Genomic DNA, 8,796 nt, shown 5'->3' with positions numbered 1-8,796 from the left:
CTCTAGATGCACCCCATTTGGTGTATTTCCCCCATTGGCAATCAAACTTTACAACATGTCCTTAATCACCTAACCAATGCTAAATGCTCCAGTATAATTTTGCATGGTTGTACTCTCCTCAGTATTAATTAACTAATAAAACATAAATTTGCAAAGGGATATTTACTGAGAAGATAAAACAAGAAGAAAAACCTCAAAAAACCAAGGACCCTTTATCCTTTCCTTCCTCAGGCTCTGAGGAGAATGAATTCAGGGACTAAAATCATTCACTCCCCCATATTTACTTCTGGGTTTAGTGGAGTTGTTGGACAGTTTGCTCCCTTACTTATAAAACATGTTGTTGTCTCTGCTTAAGAGTCAATCCACAGCTAAGATGGGGGTAAGTAAACCATCCCTAAGCTGCTGTAGCTACCAGCCCACACTCTCAGAGTCCAGTTGCTGGACCTCTGGTAGCTTGTCAAGATATGTCAAACTCACAAGGTCATAGCCTAGTTTTTTCCATCTCTGGGGTTTATTGTTTTGTTTTGGTTTTTTTTTTGCAAGGCACTGGGGTGAAGTGGCTTGCCCAAGGCCACCCAGCTAGGTAATTATTAAGTGTCTGAGTTCAGATTTGAACTCAGGTACTCCTGACTTCCAGGGCTGGTGCTTTATCCACTGCGCCACCTAGCCACCCCACAGGTGGGGTTTAAAATTGTCCAATCTGCAGTAAAAGACAATGAGGCAGAGCTCTGAGTCAATAACCATTTATTAAAGGAACTAGACCCACCTCCCCCTTCAGTGAATGGGATCTCAGATCTTTCTCATGAGCATATATGCCCCTTATTCTAGGGTTTTAGTTTATAGTACCTGATTTCCAGATGATGCAAAAGAGGTAAAGTAAAATAGAGTCTCATCAGTTGATAGATTTTGAATTTGACCCTCCAGGAGAACCCAAATGATACCTCATATGGGTAGCCACAAGGCAAAACTGTCTTAAGTGATCACAATATGGATGCCTCCTCATGTTTGGGAAGAGAAGATGGTTTGGAGGTAGAAAAATAAGTTGGGAGACTTACCCTATCATTAGGGTAATCTCTGCCATATCTCATCATCTCTGCCATATCAAGTTTGGTCATGATGATTAGGCAAAAAAAACAAAAAAGGTCGTGGTCTAAAGATCCTTCACCCCTGCTGGCCTTGATCACATACTCAGCGGACCAAAAAGATAGCGATCCTCTAGACAGCATTTTGTGGTTAGGCAAGTGAACTTTACAAACTATAATTTAAAATTTGGGGCCTAAGTTAAGAAAGAATCTATCTAACCAAATCTAATTATATCTAAAAACAAGCTACATAATCTATGTTCATTTTAGTTGATTAACTGATGACATTTATATTAATAAGCAGGTATAACAGAAATAATCTCTGCCTCTCTGAAATCTTACAAAACTGAAAACTACTAATTGGAAATAAACCAGGGATCTAAAGAGAGGTCTAAATTTATCATCTTTCACACATCTCTAATATTCATTCACCTAAGATCAGGAAAGTATAACCACTTAAGAAACAAGCTACATTTGGCACCATGTTTTCACAGCTCAGGTGAGGTTCTCAGTCATTTTTGTCTGGGTCGCCACTAGGGAAGAGAGAGATTTCAACTGTTTAAGCCTTTTTTTTTTTCTGCACACTCATTTCTTCACTCAGCAGCCAATTAAAGGGTGTCTCAGTACTACACAGTAAGCCAATAGGATTCAACAGAAGAAATCTGTCCATGCTAAGATAGGGAAAGCTCCACTCCATCAAACATCTTTGAAAAGTCTCACCAAACCTCTACATGTGTATACACTGGCAGGGGGGAGGGGGGAGGGTGTCCATGGCACCAAAAAAGTGAAAAATTCCTAAATAAAAAGTTGATGCGATGAAGTCTACATAAAAACCCATTTTTCCATGTAATTCAGCAGGACATATTCAAAGTTTTTATGCTTTTAACAATAATTCAATTTGTCCACTGGTAGCAGACTTGCCTTCAAACACCATACTGACAACTTAGACGACCAGAAGAGGTTAGCTTGCTGGAATGTGGCAAATTGTGAACAAAAGTAACATATTGTCACTGCCTGGCAATAGTGTAACACAGTGATCCCTCTTACATGGGAGGGACCACATATAAATGGCCAAGGCCTCCTACTGTACCCAGTTCAACATCGCCAATAGTCCTTTTTCCTATACTAATAAGCTACAAGGTGTAGACTGTTCTGGAAGAGGCAGCGAGAAGCATGTCTTTATACAACATTCCCCTCACTTTAATCAACATAATGTGCCTGTAGTGCCTTCAAACACTTGAAGTCATGGTCTTCTTTGATTACAAAGGACAACAATCAATCAGTTCAATTTGGCCAGTGGGGGAATTCCACCCAGCCATTCCTTCCTTCTCTTAGCACAGTAACCGGCACTTAATAAACAGTGGCTGACTGTACCTGCTCTTGACTGGTCATGATCTATCTACCACTAGGAGTAGCCTTGGTTGACTGACCAGAACTACCCCAAGCCAGTGGAATGAACTGTGTCAACAAAGGGAGGAAATGTAATATTACCAAGGACTGGCGTGGTCTTTGGGAGGTTCTAGCAAATGAAGTTCCCTAATGGTCAAGTCAGGAATCATTGACATATATAAAATGCCTGACTTGTTTAAAAATGGCATAGTGAATAGAGCACTGGCCCTGGAGTCAGGAGGACCCAGGTTCAAATTCAGCCTCAGACACTTAATAACCACCTAGCTATGTGGCCTTCCGCAAGCCACTTAACCCCATTTGCCTTGCAAAAACTAAAAAAAAAAAAAATTATATAGAAACAATGAAGCCCGAGTTCAGAGCAGTTATAAAAAGATTACTTAGTTGAATACTGTCCCAAAATAGTGCCAGGATGATTAGAGGAAACAGCCGCCTTACAGTGTTTCATGGTAAGGCTTTCTAAAAGCGTCAATCCATTTAAAAATAACATTATCTTTCCAACGCTACACAGGATGCTTGTTATTTTCCTGGTTCCCTTACCAATGTTTTGCACTTTAAAGGCAAGGCTAGCTATTATTTCTGGTGTGTTAGAAACCAAAGAATTACTGTACTGAGACCTGGGTAGAGGCGGGATTATAGCCCATGTCCTTGATGTATCCCAGGCGGCACGGTGGCTCAGAGAAGGAAGACACACAGGTAAAGGAATTATAGGTTAGGGAGAAACTTACAAGTGAAAGGAGAAGAAATGAAATTGGTGTCATTTCCTCATTAATACACAAAACAACATAAACAATAACGACAACAATTGAAATGGAAAGAACTGCAAAAAAAGGTGAACATTGCAAAATTCTTAAGAACAAGGATCTAGGGGGCGGCTAGGTGGCGCAGTGGATAGAGCACCAGCCTTGGAGTCAGGAGGACCTGCGTTCCAATCCAGCCTTAGACACTTAGTAATGACCTAGCTGTGTGGCCATGGGCAAGCCACTTTAACCCCATTGCCTTGCAAAAAAAAAAAAACTCTAAAAAAATCAGCCTCAGACACTTGATAGTAGCTGTGTGACCTTGGACAAGTCACTTAACCCCATTGCCCTATAAAAAACTTTTTTAAAAAGAAGGATCTAAAGCAGAGATAGATTTTCAGAGTTTTGAAGTCTAATGTACTAGAATTTTACATTGCTTCTATTTAAAAATTCTAATGTGATGTAATGTGTCTTTTAAAAATACTGTATAGGGTTGGCTAGGTGGCACAGTGGATAGAGCACCAGCCCTGTAGTCAGGAGGACCTGGGTTCAAATCTGACCTCAGACACTTAATAATTACCTAGCTGTGTGGCCTTGGGCAAGCCACTTAACCCCATTGCCTTGCAAAAACCAAAAATAAAATTAAAAATTAAAAATACTGTGTGTTATATAGAATGACTCTAGGAAGGATAAGGGAAAATATACCGGGGAAAATGTTCGTATTGTAAAAAAAAAAAATACATCGACAAAAACTGATTTTGAGAAATTAGAACTCATTTAACTTTTTTTTTTAGGTTTTTGCAAGGCAAATGGGGTTAAGTGGCTTGCCCAAGGCCACACAGCTAGGTAATTATTAAGTATCTGAGACCTGATTTGAACCCAGGCACTCCTGACTCCAGGGCTGGTGCTTTATCCACTGCGCCACCTAGCTGCCCCCTGATATAACTTTTTAAAGTTCACAAAATGCTATTCTGAAAAATCTGCAAAGTGGGTAGTGAAAATATGACTCTTCAATATCTGTGGATGATAAAAGAGAGATGTAAAGAGCTTTAAATGTTCAAGTTTACAGAGTTAGTGTTGGGAACCTGGATAGCTGGAAGAATCTGGTGAACTAACAAGAAGCTGGAGCAGCCAAGTATTAGGGTGCTCAAGCAAGACTTTTATAGAATCAGGTGGAGACTTCCAAACAAACTCTTCCTAAAAAATAAAACCAGGGATGGATCTGAAAAGCCATTTCATCAGGGGTGTTCTTCATTGGAAAATTGATGCCCCTGGACAATGGGGAAGGGAAGGGAAGGGAAGACACACACACACACACACACACACACACACACACACAAACATACAAACAGACTCTTCCCTGGTTGCCTCTCACCCAAACACCAGAAGAGAGACCCAGACACACCAATGCAATGCTAGGAAACTTCACCCCTAGACACCAAATCAATGCCCCTGCACCTGTTCCAAGATCCAAAAGTTTTAAAAAATTCTTACTTTTACATTTTCACTAAAAACACACTATCAACTTCACTGGAAAATGACACCTACTTTTCTTTTTTTATATATTTGAGCTAATCACACTGAAGATATTGCTATTTTTACATTCATTCACTCTGAGCCAATCAAGGTCAAAACAATTATCAAATGGGGTTGATCTGGGGCCTGTTGTTGGCCAACCAATGAGAACCAGAATGATCTGGGACAGATAAGTCCCAAGATATTGGCAATGCACCCACAGGTAAGAATGTGATGCCCTAGTGTGGAACAAAGGGAGAGACAGAGAGAGAGAGAACTGTGCTACCCAACTGGCCATCAGTGGGGCAGCTCAGACTACTCACATAGGTCGCTGTTTGTCCTTTCTCAGAGAACATGAGGAGGTGATGCCATGACATGCAAGTGAATTGGATTTAAGAGAAGGAGGCTTGTACAAAGTCATTGGTCTCATTTTCTCCTCGGGAGTCACCTGGATCCAGTTGCCTCAGGGTCTTCCTCTCCCAGACTTTTGACTATGCAAAAGAGACTTTTTTTTGCTTCAGTTCTTTCTTATCTGACAATGGGCAGTACTAATCCAATTTAGTCAAACTGAGACCTGTCAAAGACCTTAGCTTAAATAGACCAAAGTCTCCCACTCCATCCAGGGCCATCTCCAGTTGTCCTGATCATATCTGAGCACTGGACCCAGATGGATCTGGAGGAAAAGGTGAGGCTGGTGACTTTGCCCAGTCCAACCTCACTTAAATCCAATTCATTTACATGTCATGGCATCACCTTCCTGATGTGATGGACCTCTTCAAGAATGAGAAAGAAGGACAAACAATGAAAATATATTACTTCATCTGCCCTAAGCAATATATCCTTAGTGACTCATTCACTATTGTCCCAGACTATGACTGTATTAGATGCTACCACAGGTCATGATGCTGACTGCATCCTTAATAAGTGCTGAATATTGTCCCTTCCCCTCTCATTGGATTTTTAATTTCTCTCGGTAAAATATTTCTCATGCTTGGAAATCTCTTTTATTATACATAAAAACAGAAGAATCATATTTTCACTACCTACTTTACAGATTTTTGAGAATGGTATTTTGTGAACTTTAATAAGCTATGAGTTCTAATTTCTCAAAATAAGTTTTGGTTGATTATTTGTGATTTTTAAGCCCACAGTTAAGTTGTTGGTTGACTTGCTCAACAGATTAGAATTACAGTTTTGAATCTCAAGCTTGGACCAAATTAGGGCTCAAACCCTAATGTCTAAATTTAGATAATATATGTGAATCTAAGCCCAAATTATAGTAGGGAATGAGCTACCCAAACCAACCTAATTCAAACATGGAGGCCATATGGCAGAAAGGAACTCCCTCCCTATCAGATCTGCAACACTTATCTACCTCCCTCTCAATTTGTTCCTACAGCTGCAGAGAGTCATTTGCTCCAGAAGTCTTCTATAAGTGTACTATACTTTACCAAGGATTTGTCAGTGATTTAATTTGCCAAATCTCTTCATTAATTAGGAATTGTTTTTATTTGTTTATTTATTTAGTTATCATTTTATATATCTCATCCTGCCATACACACTGGGACAGTAGCACAAGATTATACAATGGGTATCTCCCCTATTAGAATGTGAAATTTGAGGACAGGAACCATCTTACCTTGTATCTGTGACTACTTAGCAATAGTGATTTGCACATAGTGTCTAACAAATGCTTCATTCATTCATTCAATCAATCAATCATCAATTCAGTCATAAATCTTTTCTACTGTTTTGCTCATCCTTTATCCAGGCTATCACCATTGACCCAAGGGGCTTTGAAACCTTAAAAGACTATATGTGTCAATTATTATCATCTTTATTTTATCTTCTTATCTTTTGGATGGGGTTCAGATAGCAATAATCTGAGGACAAGTCACTATCCTGCTGCTGTTCTTTCATATTTAATGTTCTATAGAACATTAGGACATTCTGAAAGGATACCTTTAGTCCAGGTGGATAACATTACTTTTTCTAATTAAATAAGCTTCCTTGTATAGCCCAAGTGCTAACTGAGCAAGCTGCTCCCACCTTAAAGCATAATATAAATGCCACCTATTATTATTATTACATAATTGTGCTGAAAAGAGGGCCATCGATTCAGTAAATTAAGTTTGAGAGAAGAGTTGTGAATAAAAAGGCGGTAGTGATGATGGGGAAATAAAAGGAATAATAAGGAACCCCTGAGAAACAAAGATTGGAAAACTGAAATGGTCAGATAGGGATACAAGAGTTGGGTAAGGAAGAAAAGTAGGGGAGAATTTAAAAGCAAAGTGGCAAGGAAATGGTGGCTAGTCAGAGGAATAAGGATATTATTTTGCAGGCAGACAGAGATGGGTGGTTAGCCAAAATTGGTGAGGTCCAAGATTAGGGCAATCTAATACAGGCACAGCTGAGTGACTGTATAAAGAATAAAGTTGTAGGAAAGACAGTTGCAAAAATGGCTCCAAAGGAGCTATGACTCTCCCACATCGATAAGGACATGTAAAGTAAAGCCAGTTGAAGCATAACATAGAGAAACAAGACTATGTTAATTTGGTTTCAAAGTTCTACAGTTAAGTCATGAAACCCACTGAAGGTTAGATACAATAAAGGGAGCACTTTTAACTTCCAAACATCTACTTTCCCCACCAATTTGAAAAATAAAAATGGATGAGAATTAACTAGAGTAGCATAATTAAAGTCCTATTCCAAGTTAGCCTTTCCTATGGTTTACCTCTGTATGTATTACTGAGTAGACCAGAGGGATGATCATCTTTCTTCCTTTGTGTCTCTTCTCAATCAATCAATCAATCAATATTTATTTAATACCTACTCTGACCAGGCCCTGCGCTTGACACTGGAGATTCCCAAAGAGACAAAAACCAGTCCCTGCACTCGAGGAGTTTACAATCTAAGGAGAAAGACAACATGCAAACAAATACGTTCAAAGCAAAGTATGTACAGGATGGCTGGGGCAGAGGGAAGGCACTAGAATTAAGAGAGGTTGGGGAAGACTTCCAGGAAAAGATGGGATTTTAGGTGGAACTTCATGGAAGCCAAGAAGATATGCAAGTGGTATTGAGGAAGGAGAGTGCTACATACATGAGGGACAGCAAGAGGGAATGCTCAGAACCACGAGATGGCATGCCTTGTTCATGGAACCTCCAGGTCAGTGTTATTGGATCAAACACGACATATTATGAAGTGAGGTCTAAGATGACTGGAGAAGTAGGAGGGAACAGGTTAAAAAGGACTTTGAATGCCAAACAGAACATTTTGCATTTGTTCCTGGAGGTGACAGAGAACCCATAGGGTTGGAGAAGTGGGGTGACATGATCAGACCTGTGCTTTAGGAAAAGCACTTCAGTTCCTAAATGGATGGATTAGAAGGGAAGAGGGCAGGCCACCAGCAGACTATTATCAAAATAAAAGCATGAGGTGGTGAGGGCAGTGTCAGGGAAAAAAGAAGCCTTGAGAGATGTTACAAAGGTGAAATCAATTGGCCTTGGCCACAGATTGAATACAGGGGGTGAGAGGGAGGAATCCAGGATGACTCCTAGGTTGTGAGCCTGAAAAATGAGAAGGATAGTATTGCCCCGCTACAGTAATAAAGGAAGAAGGGAACATAGAACTAGAAGGAACCCTTGGAAATACTGGCATTAATCTGATGATGAAACAACTTGAAAATAATATTTCAAGATACAACCAGATCCTAACAATAAGAACCATCATAGAATCTTAGGGCACAAAAATGTCTCAGGGGTTATCTAGGGAAACCCATACCTGAACAAGAATACCTTCACAACCTGGCAAATGTTCATTCAACCATCACCTTACCATGGTATCACCTCCCTGAAGGACAAAACATTTATTATTATCATTGTCTAACTACATGCATCTGTCTTACTCATTTGTGGACTGCTTACCCAATGCCAATGGGAAGACTATAATAGCAGGCCAGACTAGTCAGTTTGATTACTGCTTTAACGGGAGAAACCTTTTCCTATTGCTTGGGATAGGCAATAAGAAAACAAGGAAAATTGGATCAAAAG

Source organism: Macrotis lagotis, chromosome 1, assembly GCF_037893015.1.
Source record: "Macrotis lagotis isolate mMagLag1 chromosome 1, bilby.v1.9.chrom.fasta, whole genome shotgun sequence".
NCBI classification, from domain to species: domain Eukaryota; kingdom Metazoa; phylum Chordata; class Mammalia; order Peramelemorphia; family Peramelidae; genus Macrotis; species Macrotis lagotis.
Note: the sequence above shows the minus strand (reverse complement) of the source record.